This window comes from Crocodylus siamensis, chromosome 7, assembly GCF_052110815.1.
Source record: "Crocodylus siamensis isolate JL-2025a chromosome 7, ASM5211081v1, whole genome shotgun sequence".
Lineage (NCBI taxonomy): Eukaryota > Metazoa > Chordata > Crocodylia > Crocodylidae > Crocodylus > Crocodylus siamensis.
In genome coordinates this window covers 25030454-25043694 of record NC_143401.1, presented here as the reverse complement: position 1 = coordinate 25043694, position 13241 = coordinate 25030454, and the positions used below count along the sequence as shown (strand labels likewise).

At 46.6% G+C, this 13241-nt stretch overlaps 1 protein-coding gene across 5 annotated transcripts in view; it reads left to right on the top strand.

Moving 5' to 3' along the window:
* The first annotated feature begins 9248 nt into the window (after positions 1-9248).
* The window catches only part of USP54 (ubiquitin specific peptidase 54), a 208976-nt gene continuing 204983 nt past the window's right edge, over positions 9249-13241 (top strand). For 2 of the 5 annotated variants that reach the window (XM_090057221.1, XM_090057215.1), the window contains exon 1: positions 11290-11419. The gene's annotated coding sequence lies outside the window, so the exon portion shown is untranslated. Of the gene's footprint in view, positions 9316-11288; positions 11420-13241 lie in introns of those variants that run through there. The other 3 variants (XM_090057217.1, XM_090057222.1, XM_090057216.1) reach the window with 3 other exon arrangements.

Genomic DNA, 13241 nt, shown 5'->3' with positions numbered 1-13241 from the left:
AGGCCCAAAAGACCATGCCAAGGCTGAGTGAGGGGTGAAGAGAAAAACCTGAGGATCTCCTTGAGTAGGGCAGAGTGAGTGAGTGTGGTCTGGACAGGCAGTATGTGAGAGCTGGTTGAGTGCAAGAGACCCCAGTGAGAAGGGCACAGTGTGTGTCTGACCTGACAAGGTAGTGTGGAAGAGATGCAACTATAAGTCCAGTCTGTCCCGGCTTTGAACCAGAGACGGAACGTACTATGAGACATTGGCAAGACATGGGACATGTGTAGGGATGGTAGGAGTGTGTATGTATTGCCCACAGCCATTTGGGCACACAAATGGCAGCCTCCCACCTATTTGACATCATAACCATTATCAACAAATTGTAGCAGGTGAGCAAGGCAGGCAATTTGTCCAGAGACAAGGGCAAGGCTATAGTAATATTGAGCCTTGTAGGTACCTTTGTCACAGGTAGGATCCCCCACATCCACACATTTGGCTTTTATTCTGATTTTAGTCTCAAGAAGATGGCTTTTATAGAACTGCTTATAAAAAGGCCATTATAAAATTATTGTAGAGCATCTTGCACAGGGCATGAGATACTGTAATTTATGTATAGAACTCCTAATTATTACTATAACAGTTGTAAATGAGTTACCTTTTATACAAAAAGCTTCAGAACATTTACTATAATAAAATTTGCTTTCAGACATTCCTATATATTCCTATATATATGAAACTTAAACCTTTTTAGGCTGATATTTACAACTGGCAAAGAACAGTTTGTTTCTGTGACGAAATTTTGACAAGAGAAGAAAATTTTGTTTGCGCTGACAATTTTCTTCAAAAGTTTTAGGGGAGTTGGCTGAATAATTACAGTCACTAAAGGAAAACATTTCCAGGTTAGGGTTTTTATACCAGGGTGGGCAATTATCTCGGGCAGAGGGTTATTTACCCAGTTTTGGCAAGCTGTCGAGGCCTGCATGCATATCCCCGCCCCTTGATAGGTGCCCCAACTCCTGGTCACCATCTTGGTACCAATGTCCCAGGGCCAGCACCAGTGGGGCCCAGAGCAGGGCGCAGGCTGGCAGGGGTCTGTAGAGCTGGGCTGGGCTGCACCAGCAGGGAGTGGCAAGGCTGGCCCAGCTCCATAGAGCCCCTGCTAGCCGGGACCCTGTACCCCTGCCACCCTGCTCTGGGCCCTAATGGTGCTGACCCTGGGACTCCAGCGCAGACCCTCTGCTCTTGTGCCTGTTCACTCCCAGTGCCCCCTGCAGCCCCATGGTACAGGTGGGGGGGCAGCGCATAGCCCTGACCCCTTGCTCACCAGCAGGGAAGGAGCTGGTGCGGAGCATAGGGAAAAGCGGCCCCTCACCTGCCCCGTGGCAGGTGCTCCCTGCTGCAGCCTTTGCAGCCTACATGGGCACAGGCGGGCCCACGCAGGCTGCGAGCAGCTGCAGAGCAGGTTGCTGGCCATGGCGTTGGGGAGGTGCCGCTTTCCCCCCTGTACTCAGCACCAGCTTGTAACCTGCAGCTAATGCCAGCCTGGGCCCTGTGCAGGTTGGCAGTGTGCACTGCAGCAGCAGCTGCAGCCCCTACCCGCCGTCACTTGCTGCACTAGGCAGTGTTTGGTGGTGGTGCTCTTGCTGCCTGCCTGCTGCTTGCACGCTGGGCAGCACAGAGGCAATGGTGGCAGTTTCACCACAGCCTACCATGGTATGAGCTCTGGGGGGGGGCAGCAGCAGCAAACACTGCCCAGTGCAGCAAGCAGGGGGCCGCAGCTGCTGCTGCTGTGGTGCAGCCCTGATGGGAGAGCCCGAAGCTGGCGTGGGGCCGGGTTACAAGCTGGTGCTGAGTGCAGGGGGAAAAAGCAGCCCCTCACCCACCCTGTGGCCGGTGCCCTGTGCTGCAGTTACTCGCAGCCCGCATCAGGATGCCTATGTCTGCTCCGGACAGCCCCGCGTGGGCTGCAAGTGGCTGCAGCAGGGAGCGTAGGCCATGGGGCAGGCAAGGGACCTCTTTTCCCCACGCTCCACACCAGCTCTTTCCCTGAGCTTCCCGCACAGGGCAGCCACCTGGCCCCAAGCCAGAAGCTCCTGCTGGGGTTTCCAGCTGGTGGGGCAGGGCTGGGCAGGCCCTGCTGTTGCCAGAGCCCACCGAGGATTCCCCTGGGTCCTACTGCCCCTGGCTCCTGTCATTTTTTATGGGAACCAAGGACAGATGCATTTTAATTTTCAAAAATTTTTTAGGGGCCCTGTGGGCCAGACAGAATGGCCTCGCAGGCTGTATTTTTGCCCACCCCTGGCTTATACTTATATACGTGTGTATGTAGTTATGTTGCTGTCCAGCCACTGTACAGCCTCCTGCCATGCTCAGTAGCTGTGAGGATGCTTATATGTCCATTCTGCATAAGTAATAGAATTGCAAATTGTGCATAACTGCCAAAAATGCCACTTGCACAGCTGGAAGACTATAATTTGGACATGAAAAGGGTAATAGCTTTGATTGTGCGAAGTAGAAGCTAAATTCTAAGTGAATAGTGGCTGATTAAGGATTTTACAGACTCCACTGAAAGAATTTGTAAGAACACAAGCCATGAAGGAAAGTGAATGTGGAGAATTGTGTAGGAAGGTACTTATCTACACATTTGACACAAACTGACCTTTTTACCTGGGTTTTATATCGTATTCGTTACAGGCAGTCCTCGCACTTATGACACAATTGGTTCCTGAAAAGCACATCTTAAATTAAAACACCGTGACTTGGAACCAATTTCTTTTTTTTCCCCCATAGGAAACAATGTTATAAATGGGGGATTGGTTCCTGAACCAAGGATCGATACCCTATTTTCACCAAAAATAATTCAGCACAAAATTTTATGTTATAGATGAGTAACATTAGCTACATTAACGTATGTATATTATAAATAGCAATCGTATTGATTTGGAACGACTCAAAATGTTGTAAGTTGAGGACTGCCTGTAACTCTAAGTTCTGAATACATTTTAGGTTTGTTTTGTTTTTTCTCCTATTAAGTCTCTTTTTCATCCCCTCCTTTCTTTAAGTCTCCAACAAATTAATTATAGAAAAGCTGCCTTATTATCAAGTTAGGTTGCCCAAATAAAATTTAAATTCTGGAAGCATGTAGAGCCATATATTGCAAGTAACTGGGTATAATATTTCCTACTCTAGCTTTTTAGTATTCATTATAAAATATGCTGCACGAGATATATTGGACATGAGGTGCAATGCAGCTGAGTTACTACTGCTGTTGGAACTAACCCTTAGCTCTTCTGCATGCTTTGAATCTTGCATTTCACAGTTCTGTACACTTGAGAATATAGCCTTTTAACTGTCCTGAGTCTCAGCAATTATCATTGATAGTGCCCAGGGGTCCAAAATCTGACTGGGGCTACATTGTGCTAATCCCTATAGAAACATAGTTAGAGACAGTTTATAATGAGAAATGCTGAGAAATGGGATATAAATTGGGAATCTTACAAAAAACAGTTGTTTCTAGTAAGCTGAGCATCTCCTCCAACAAATATCCATATGCTTTGTTGGCTCCACTTTCTGAAGCGTTTCAAAGCTGTTACTGTATAGAAAATGATTAATAGATTAGTCAAACTAGTTTGTTAACTATATGCATGATCCTCTCAGAATAAGTATGTCAGGAGCAGCAGAAATGAAACAGCTTGGTACTTAGGTGACACTTTCTATTTTTAACTAGTCAGCATTCCACAGTCTGTGTGCAGGGTTCCCAAATGCTCAGAACTGCAATCAGTCATCATCACAACAGGGTTTTCCTTCCTCTTTGAGCATGGAAAACAGCAGACAAAAATGAAAAAAAGTGGAGTTTGCTCACAAACGAAACTACAGGAACTGTAGGAGGCATGCCATGCACTCTGGTGGGTTGGTGCATCTTTGTCTCAGATTTTTAAACAGCAATATAATGATTTGTATGTAATGTGCTTCAAATATTCAGAAGCAATAAATAAATTTGAAGTAATATTTATATTTTTCTTGTACTTATCTAAACCAGATGGGACAACTGACACCCAAGAAAAGCCAACTTGCTAAATGGGTACTTTGTGTCGGTTTTTCACCAGTCCCATGGGATGCCCCTGCCCATTATGGAACAGGGAGGCCCGGGTGAGGGAGATGACTTACCCTCCTTCAATGGTGACATCGTGAAAGAACACATTGAGAGGCTAGATACTTTCAAGTCAGCCGGACCTGACAGTTTACACCCCAGGGTACTCAAGGAGCTGGTTAGCATCATAGCTCAGCCCCTGGCATGGCTCTTCAAGAACTCTTTGCACTTTGGTGAAGTGCCCGAAGACTGGAAGAAGATCAATGTGATGCCTATCTTCAAGAAAGGGAGGAAAGTGGATCCGGCAACCTACAGGCCCATCAGCCTGACCTCTATCCCGGGGAAGGTCTTAGACAAGATTATCAAAGAGACCATTCTCAACAGACTGGCCCATGGCAACATCCTGAGGGACTGCCAGAACAGGTTTGTTGCAGGAAGGTCTTGCTTGACCAATCTCATTTCCTTTTACGACCAGGTGACCTATCACCTGGACAAGGGAGAAGGGATTGATGTTATATATCTTGACTTTAAAAAAGCCTTTGAACTTGTATCCCATGATCACCTCTTAGCAAAACTGGCTGACTGAGGCTTCAGCCTCACCACGATCCACTGGCTGGGGAACTGGTGCCATGGTAGGACCCAGAGCATGGTGGCCGACGGAAGTCAATTGTCGTGGTGCACTGTGACCAGTGGGGTCCTTCAATGCTTTGTCCTTGGGCCTATACTATTCAACATCTTCATTAATGATGTGAACATTGGCATCAGAAGCAGACTGGCCAAGTTTGCCGACAACACCAAACTCTGGGGTACAGCATCCACACCTAAGGACAGGAGGGTGATCCAGGCAGATCTTGACAGACTCAGGATGAGAACCTGATGGTGTTTAACACTGAAAAATGCAAGGTTCTCCACCTTGGGAGGAAAAACCTGTAGAATACTCATAGGTTCGGCAGTGGTATGCTGGCTAGCAATACAGATGAAAGGGACTTGGGGGTCATGGTTGACCACAAGATGAACATGAGCCTTTAGTGTGATGCAAGCCAGCATTTTGCTCGCTTTACTAGCCGCAGCATCCATAGATGCTTCTCAAGCAAATCCCGAGATGTCATTCTCCCGTTGTACTCAGCCTTGGTGAGGCTGCAGCTGGAGTATGGTGTCTAGTTTTGAGCTCCACAACTCAAAAACAATGTGAAGAAGCTTGAGAGAGTGCAGAGGAGAGCCACGTGCATGATCAGAGGTCAGGAAAACAAGCTGTCACAGCGTGGGACCTAGGAGCGGCCGTGATCTCTCTAGCGCCCCCTACCATGCCAAGCCACTTGTTTAGCACCCTCAATCTCGCCCGCCACATTTTGCTGTTATGTTACGTTATGTTAAGGGAGGCTACCTTGTACTCTTGGACATGGTGCTAAGTTTGTACTGGCCCCCGTCCAGTAAGGAGTGACCCGGCGCACCCCAGCCCTATGGGCTACGCGTGCCTCCTACCTCCCCTGTAGCACACCCCAAGCCTCGCAGTTCTTCCGGACGTTGTCTTGCCTATATTCTTTCCCTAGAGGTCCTGCCAAAGACCTCCGCCCTAACGTTCACTTTCACTGGGCTCAATCCATTCACTCTCGTATGCGCCCCTCTCCCAGGGCTTCTCTCTGTACGCACCCCTCTCCCTCACCGGGCTCCTCAATGGGCTTGCTCCCCTCTCAAGGCTTCTCTCTGTATGTACCCTCTCCTGGGGCTTCTCTCACTCTACTCTCGTACACGCCCTCTCCTGGGGCATCTCTCTGTAAGCGCCCCTCGCCCTCACCAGGCTCCTCAATGGGCTTGCTCCCCTCGGGGCTTCTCTCTGTACGCGCCCTCTCCTGGGGCTTCTCTCTGGGACTTTCCTCAGTGGCTTGCTCTCTCCAGGCTCTTACCCGCGTGCTCGCCTGTACTCGGGCTTCTCAATGAGTTTGTCCCCCCGCCCCACAGGGCTTTTCCCTTACGGGCTGTGCCCTACTGGGGCCTGTCTCCCGTCGCCTGTACTCGGGCCTTGTCTCTCCGCATTCCCCGCGGCCTCATATACTCATGCCTCCTCTGGGGCCTGCTCGCGCCTCTTGCGCTCACGCACACTGGAGCCTCTGTTTCGCACTTCCCACGGTCTGAGTACCCTCAGTGGGTTTTCGTCACCCGCGCTTCCCGCGGTAGGTTCCCCACACTGGGGTTTCGTCACCCGCGCTTCCCGCGGTTGGGGCTCAGGTGGCATGTAGCCGTGCCTGGCCCCCTTGACCCTCCTCGCGGGTCTTATGCCCTGCTCAGGCTTCTCCAGTTATTGCCCACACAGGGCTGGGGTCAACACACCCCCAAACGCAGCGCCACCCCAGCACCACACTGCCGTGCCTTCCCTCTGACACCCAAATACTGTGCCCTCTCAGGGTTTCTCTCAACTGGGGCTCAGGTAGCCTAAGCCTTACCTGGCCCCAGACCCTTCTCCGGGTCTTGCCCACCTGGGCCCTCTCCAATACTGCCCCACTGGGGCCAAGGTTAGAACACCCCAAAACACTGCACCCTCTGTGGTGCCAGGAACACCCCACATTACTGGGGAGCCCCTAACGAGGCCTCCACCATCCCCTTATAGCCTCACCCAGTCCTCCGGTGTTACACAAACATCACAACAACAAACAAAGCCCTGAGCCCACTGGCTGTAACGCAAAATCAGCCTACCAGCTATAACATTCCGTACCACCCTGACTCTCCATCAAGCCTCCATGATAGAGGCCTCTCCATCCCATCAACACACAGATGCTCTGCTCTGCTCTGCTCTGCTCTGCTCTGCTCTGCTCTGCTCTGCTCTGCTCTGCTCTGCAGCAAAGCTCCTGCTTCTCAACCTGTCAGAGGGAAACTGACTCTAGCCTCAGCCTGGCTGTTTATAAAGGCCAGGCCCTGCCCCCTTTCGGTCAGCTGACCCACTCAGTCGCCTCGGCAACCCCGGCTGTGTTGTCCTGCTGACTGACAGCTAAGTCCACACTCTCCGATTCCAGTAGCAAGCACCCTAGTGCCCTGCTACACATCTCTCCCACCCAGGGTTGAGCCTCCTCAGGAGCAGGGCATGGGAGTGCCCCGCGACACAGGCCTTATGATGAGAGGCTGAGAGCTGTGGGATTCTTCAGCCTGGAAAAGCACAGGCTCCAGGGCGATCTGGTGGCCACCTATAAGTTTATCAGGGGTGTTCACCAGGATCTGGGGAAATGTCTGTTCATCAGAGCACTCCAAGGCATGACAAGGTCGAACCCCTCCATGACCATATCAGGCTGGAGATAAGGAAGAACTTCCTTACTGTCCAAGCCCCCAAGGTTTGGAATAGACTGCTGCCGGAGATGGTTCAAGCACCCACTTTGAACACCTTCAAGAGACATTTGGATATGTATCTTGCTGGGATCCTACGATCCCTGCTGACTTCCTGCCCCTGGGGCAGGGGGCTGGACTCAAAGAACTTCCGAGGTCCCTTCCAGCTCTAATGTCTATCAGTCAACAAACTAGGGGATACTTACCTTTCAGTTTTGGTAAATATGTTGAATGTACAGTATACCCTTTTTTGCCAGTATACTTTCAATTTCTGCCTTTGGCAATCCAGATATGTATGTATCCACTCGTAATCTAATTTTCAAAATCCAGCCCCATGCTTTGCAGAATACTTCAGATATGTATTCATCATGTTATTTAACTTTCATAATTACACGTAGTTTAGTTCTTATTCCACTGAATTTTGAAAGTTGGAACATTTTCACTAAGCCAAGTTCTGTCTTGACTGACACTCTGTACAAACCTGTTGGGACGAATTTGACCCAATATGCTTAGATACGTTAGAAGAACTAAATAATTAATCTTCCTCCGTTTTGTTTTCCTTGCTCTGTGCTGGAGATGTAGATGTAAACCTCCTATCTGTTTATGGAGGATACAAGGGGATTTTATACAATTTTGATTACAGTGCTTTTCACCAAGCACTCCCAAGCCAGAAGAAAAAGCCTGGGAACACAGTGATGTGCTGTTAAGTAGGATCATACTGGACTAGAAATGTACAATTTCTGGAAAAATTAAAATATATGCAATATCTATTTTCTAAGTACCCTTTACAGATCTAAATTCACTTTGCTACTTTAAGAACATAAAATGTATTATGTATAGCTTGGTTTGCTCATAAAATTATCATGTGTGGTACTTTTAAGTTTAGTAACTATATAGTTTATTCAGACAATAATTTCAAAATTTACTTATTGAATAAATGTTTTAAATTTTTGTTACAAATGGAGCTACAAGCTGCTGAACTCTAAGGAACCTATCATCTCTTTGTTTTTGCCAGTTTATGAGAAACAGGCCAAAATTAAAGTTGAAGATAGAAGAAACCACCAACATTATAGTAAAACAAAGAAAGTTATTATGTATTCTGGACTCAGTTGCTTTCACAGTGTCAAGGAGCTGCAGAAAGCACTAATTTTTAGAAAAAGAGCTGAGGGGAAAAACCCTAAGACTCACTGAATACAAATTTTGCTACTTGAAACTTGGTCTAATCAGTCTCATTTTCTGAGCTATCACTATCAGCAGTTTCTTCTTCTGATCCTTCATTTTTATCAGCTTCATGGACTTCTGAAAACTAAAGGTTTGCCCGGATTGAAACAAGTTTTTCTGCTCCTTCACATGCTAGCTTATTTCTTGATTTGGTCCAAGTATTTACAAACATAGACCAGTTTCTTTCACATGCTGCAGAAGATGTAGAAATCTGAAGCAGGTAAGAAAGCAAGGAGTCAGAGGCTGGGTCGTGCAAATGCCTTGCCATCATGTTGCAGGAGGGATATGTTTGGCAGAGTCCCAGACTGCATTCCTGGACCAAATACCTGAAGATGTTCTGTATTCTGCAACATCTGAAAGTACCTTTCCAAGTTGCTTGTTTTGTAATCCAGTCAAATGCAGTAGCAGTGCTATTGCCACTAACATTTCTCCCTTTGAATCTTGGATTCAAGAGATTTGCAACAGCATGAATTGATTGGCAACAAAATTCTTCCCATCTGTTAACAAAATCTTTCACTTTTCTTTCATCTGTACTTGTAAACAGAAATATACTTAGATTCTCAAAAACAGCTGATTTTTATCTGGGCGATTTGGTAAGGAATGTCTGACAAAAGTGCATTGTCTGATTTCAGATGCAGTGATTGCTGAAGAAATTGGCTTTAGAATCTTCAGGGAGTACTACAGCTGAATCCAGAAGACATCCTCATCAAGTACAGTGTTTCTTACACTTCTGGGTACTTTAAGAGTCTCAATTATTACTATTTCTTGAAGAGCTTTGTTTTTTTAGTAAACTTTCAAATGAGATCACCACTCCACCCCATCTAGTTTTACTAGCTTTTAAGTGTCACTATTTTATGCTTTGCATTCTTTTCTTCCTGCTTCTTAAAGACTGCAGCTACAATATGAGTAGCTTTTACATGTTTTATAACCTCTTTTGCTCTTCTAGATACCTTTTGCAGAGTATCAAACTTAATGATGTCATTAAGAAGCAAGTTTAGCCCATGGGATACACATCCTATTACAGTAATATGTGGTTATTTATCCATTATGATCTCCCATCCTGCTTTCATGTTCCTTGCATTATCAGTCAGCAAAGCACACACAATCTTCTGTAGGACTTCACATATTTTACTACTGATATATTCTGCAGTTTGCCTATTCTCTCCTGTTTGAATGCTTCTATATAAAAACTGGTTGAGGTGGCATTATCACAAAGTTTATCATTCCTTCTCCCCACACATTTGATCATCCATCTGTAAATACCGGCAGTCTTCAGACTTAGGACACAATTGGTTCCTGAAAAGCACATCTTAAATTAAAATGTAACTTGGAACAATTTTCCCATAGGAAACAATGTTATAAATGGGGGATTGGTTCCTGAACCAAGGCTCGATTACTCTATTTTCACCAAAAATACCCTAGAATTTTTTACTCAATTATAGATGAGTAATATAGCTACATTGCTATTTACAATATAATATATTAATCATATCCATTTGGAAGGACTTTTTTGAGGTGACTGCCGGACTTTTTGAAGAGTTCTTGGCTGGAGTCTTCTCAGGAATCTTGACTGTACTTTTTTCTGGAGTCTTGTCTGCTTTCTTAAAGAAAGCATTTAATTAAGTTTGGACAGATGTTCTCCAGGGAGATAGACAATGCACCAAACTTGTTCACTGGTGTTGCGTCGCATCCGATCAAGCATCGTAAAGTCAAAACTGATGGGCCCAGACTTGCCAGCAGAAAACTTTTTGAATTCCTTTATTCCTCTACTCCTTGGGGCTATAGTTTTGATTTCCTTAAAATGGATGTTGTGTAAGGAGATTGTTGCTCCAGTCACAGGCAGCAGTATCACTTTTAATAAAAACATTATGCAGAAACTTGCGTGATGAGCTACCTCTCTCACAGCTACTTAACTTCATTTTCTGGTTCTTCATGAACTGTACATTTTCATTACTACTACACTACATACACTAGCCAACACCATTCTAATTCTCCAGATGCCTTTTATTTCATTTAATACAGAAAACAAGTTTACATGAGTAACTACACAAAAAAAGACCATTGTACCCTGTTGCTGTCTTAATAGTGCTGCGCTTAGCTACACTAAGACAGACACTAGGGCACATGCAGAGCCTCGGCAGCAGGAACATGCTCACTCACTTCTGTTAAGTTCATAGTAAGAGCAGGTGCTAATGTATTAATATAAGGTGTTCCATAAAGGCATCAGTACTATTAGAGGAGTGTAGGCTATAGCTGTGTTGGTCTAAGGACATAGGACATCCTAATGTCTGCCTAAACTGAGGACCCTGAGCTGGTTTCTCATACTACTGATTTTTAGCAACCACCAATCCTATGTACCCAAACATTCAAAACATCATGAATCTGCTTGGAATCAATTTTAAGTCGCGTGATTTTAAAACAGAAACATTTGAGGCCTTTTCAGTATCCCCCCCGTGTCCCGCCTCCTCGCAGCAGTTGATGTTTTCCCCTCAGGCCACGGTCCCCGCCAGCGCTTTTCTCTGCCGACGGGGAGAAGGCGCGGCGGAACTCGATGCTGGAGGCGGGCAGCGCACTCGTGGCCGCACTAACCCCCTATGAAAAACCACCGGCCCAAGGCCCCGCCCCGCCATGCTACGAGCCTACGCACTTAACTTGCCTCCGTGTTCTGCCCTTTTCTCGCCCATTGTCTCGCGAGATCGAGGCGAGGAACTCTCGCGAGGTCTGGTTGCCTTGGCTCCCGTAGCTATAGCAGCGAGAGGAGGTGGAGTAAGCGTGTGAAGATGCTGCGGGCTCCGGCGGGAACCGGCGCTGGCGGTAAGTATTTGCAGCGGCCGCTCTGGTGTGACGGTCCCGTGCCCGGCGGGAGGATGCCTGAGCTCCGCAAGGCCGCGGCCTCGGGGGACGGGGCTGCCCCGACGTGGGGTGCGGGGGGAAGGGAGCGTTAGTGGGGATCTGGCGGGACCCGGCGCTGGGGCTGGCGTGGCCGCAAAGCGCGTCCGTGAGGCAGGTGCCGGGACGGCGGGGAAGGGGAAGCCGTGAAGTGCCTGGGGGGCAGCGGGGCCCCCACGGGTCCCAGAGTGACCGGTCCCTGCGGAGTCGGTATAAAAAAAAAAAGAAAGGTGCGGGGAAGCTGCTGGTGGCAGGGAACGCTGCCCTGCCCGCCCGTCTGCGAGCTCCGGAGAGCAGTAGGTTGCAGCTCGCCGCGGTCCCCGCTGCGGGAGCGAGCCCGACCCTGCCTAAGGGGCTGAAACCCTTGGGAGCCGCGGGTCGGCGGGTCTGACCTGCGCTGCTGCTGCAGCTGGTGGTGGGGAGGGAGGGAGTGGTGGTGACACTGAATGTGGTGAACCCTTAGCGTGGGGAGGGGGCAGCCAGGAATGAAGTGGAGTTTGTTAGAAGTGGAGAAGCTGTGAGGGTTTCATCACTGCTCTGCAGTTCTCTTGGTTGTTCAGTCTTGCTGCTGGAAAAAATTTATATATTTTGTAAGTCTAGTTTGAAGGAGGGCAGTTAAATCTAGAGGTTGGATGCTTCCTTTTTACCTTCAAACATGGATTTAAAAAATAAGCTTTTTCTGTCAGAGAGAGAGCGAGCTATCTGGTTTTGCCCGATATGATTTTGTTCTTTCAGGAGGAAGATTAGGGATCATAGGGGATTAGAGCCCTAAAAATAAATCAAAACCATGCACGCACCTCTTGCCTTTTAAAAAGTTGGTTTTATGTTGCCTCAGGAAAGGAGGGAAACTTCTGTGGGCATCATAGAAGTTGAAGTGGGTGATTGTGAAAGTGGATGTTTTTGATAGATTTTTAGTATTACAGGGAACTTTACAGCATAGAAACGATGAGAATGTGTATGCCTGAAAAGAACAAAAATGTACAGTTTGATTTTATTATCTCTGATGCAGTTCTGTAAAAAATGACTTTCTGGAAAGAATATAGTCCAAACCAAATCTCTCTAAAACCTGCTAATGTTTATGTTAAAATTATGTTAATGTTCAACCTCAGAAAAGGCTCTAAGATCAAGGTTTTTGGTGGTTGTAGAATGGAATAGTACCTTTAGAAAATGTTAAATGCAGAATGAACAAAGACTGCATTTCTGTTTCTAGATGGGAAAGAAAGTGTTTCAGTGCTTAAAACTGGAATGTGAAACCATACATAACTCTAATGAGACACTTTTTAAAAATTATTGACAAACACATTATCAGCTAAGACAATTTGGCACTGGTCCATGTAGAGCTGCTCTCATTTAGGAGGTAAAAAAACTGATAACAATATATGAGAATAGCTTTATCTTCCTACTCTGTTCCAGCACCTAATCAAATATAGAACCATCAAGCACACTGCGTACTACTCACATTTAATTAAATATTTGTTCTCCTGGTCTCTTCACCTCTAGGTGATGTCTGTCAGGCAGGTTTGCATCACAATGTTTACTGGAGTTTTTCTTAATTAACTTAGTACAGTTAGAGTTTCTCATAGTTAACATTATTCTAGAAGATTATGTAATATTGCTTGTTTATGCTGCTGACTAGCAAAACCACTTTTTAAATTTTATATTGCTTCTCCAAGCAAAAGTATGTTAGGTTCTCCCTCTGCTTGGGTTAGGTAATGATAATCTATTTTGGGATACAGCCACAAGTTAA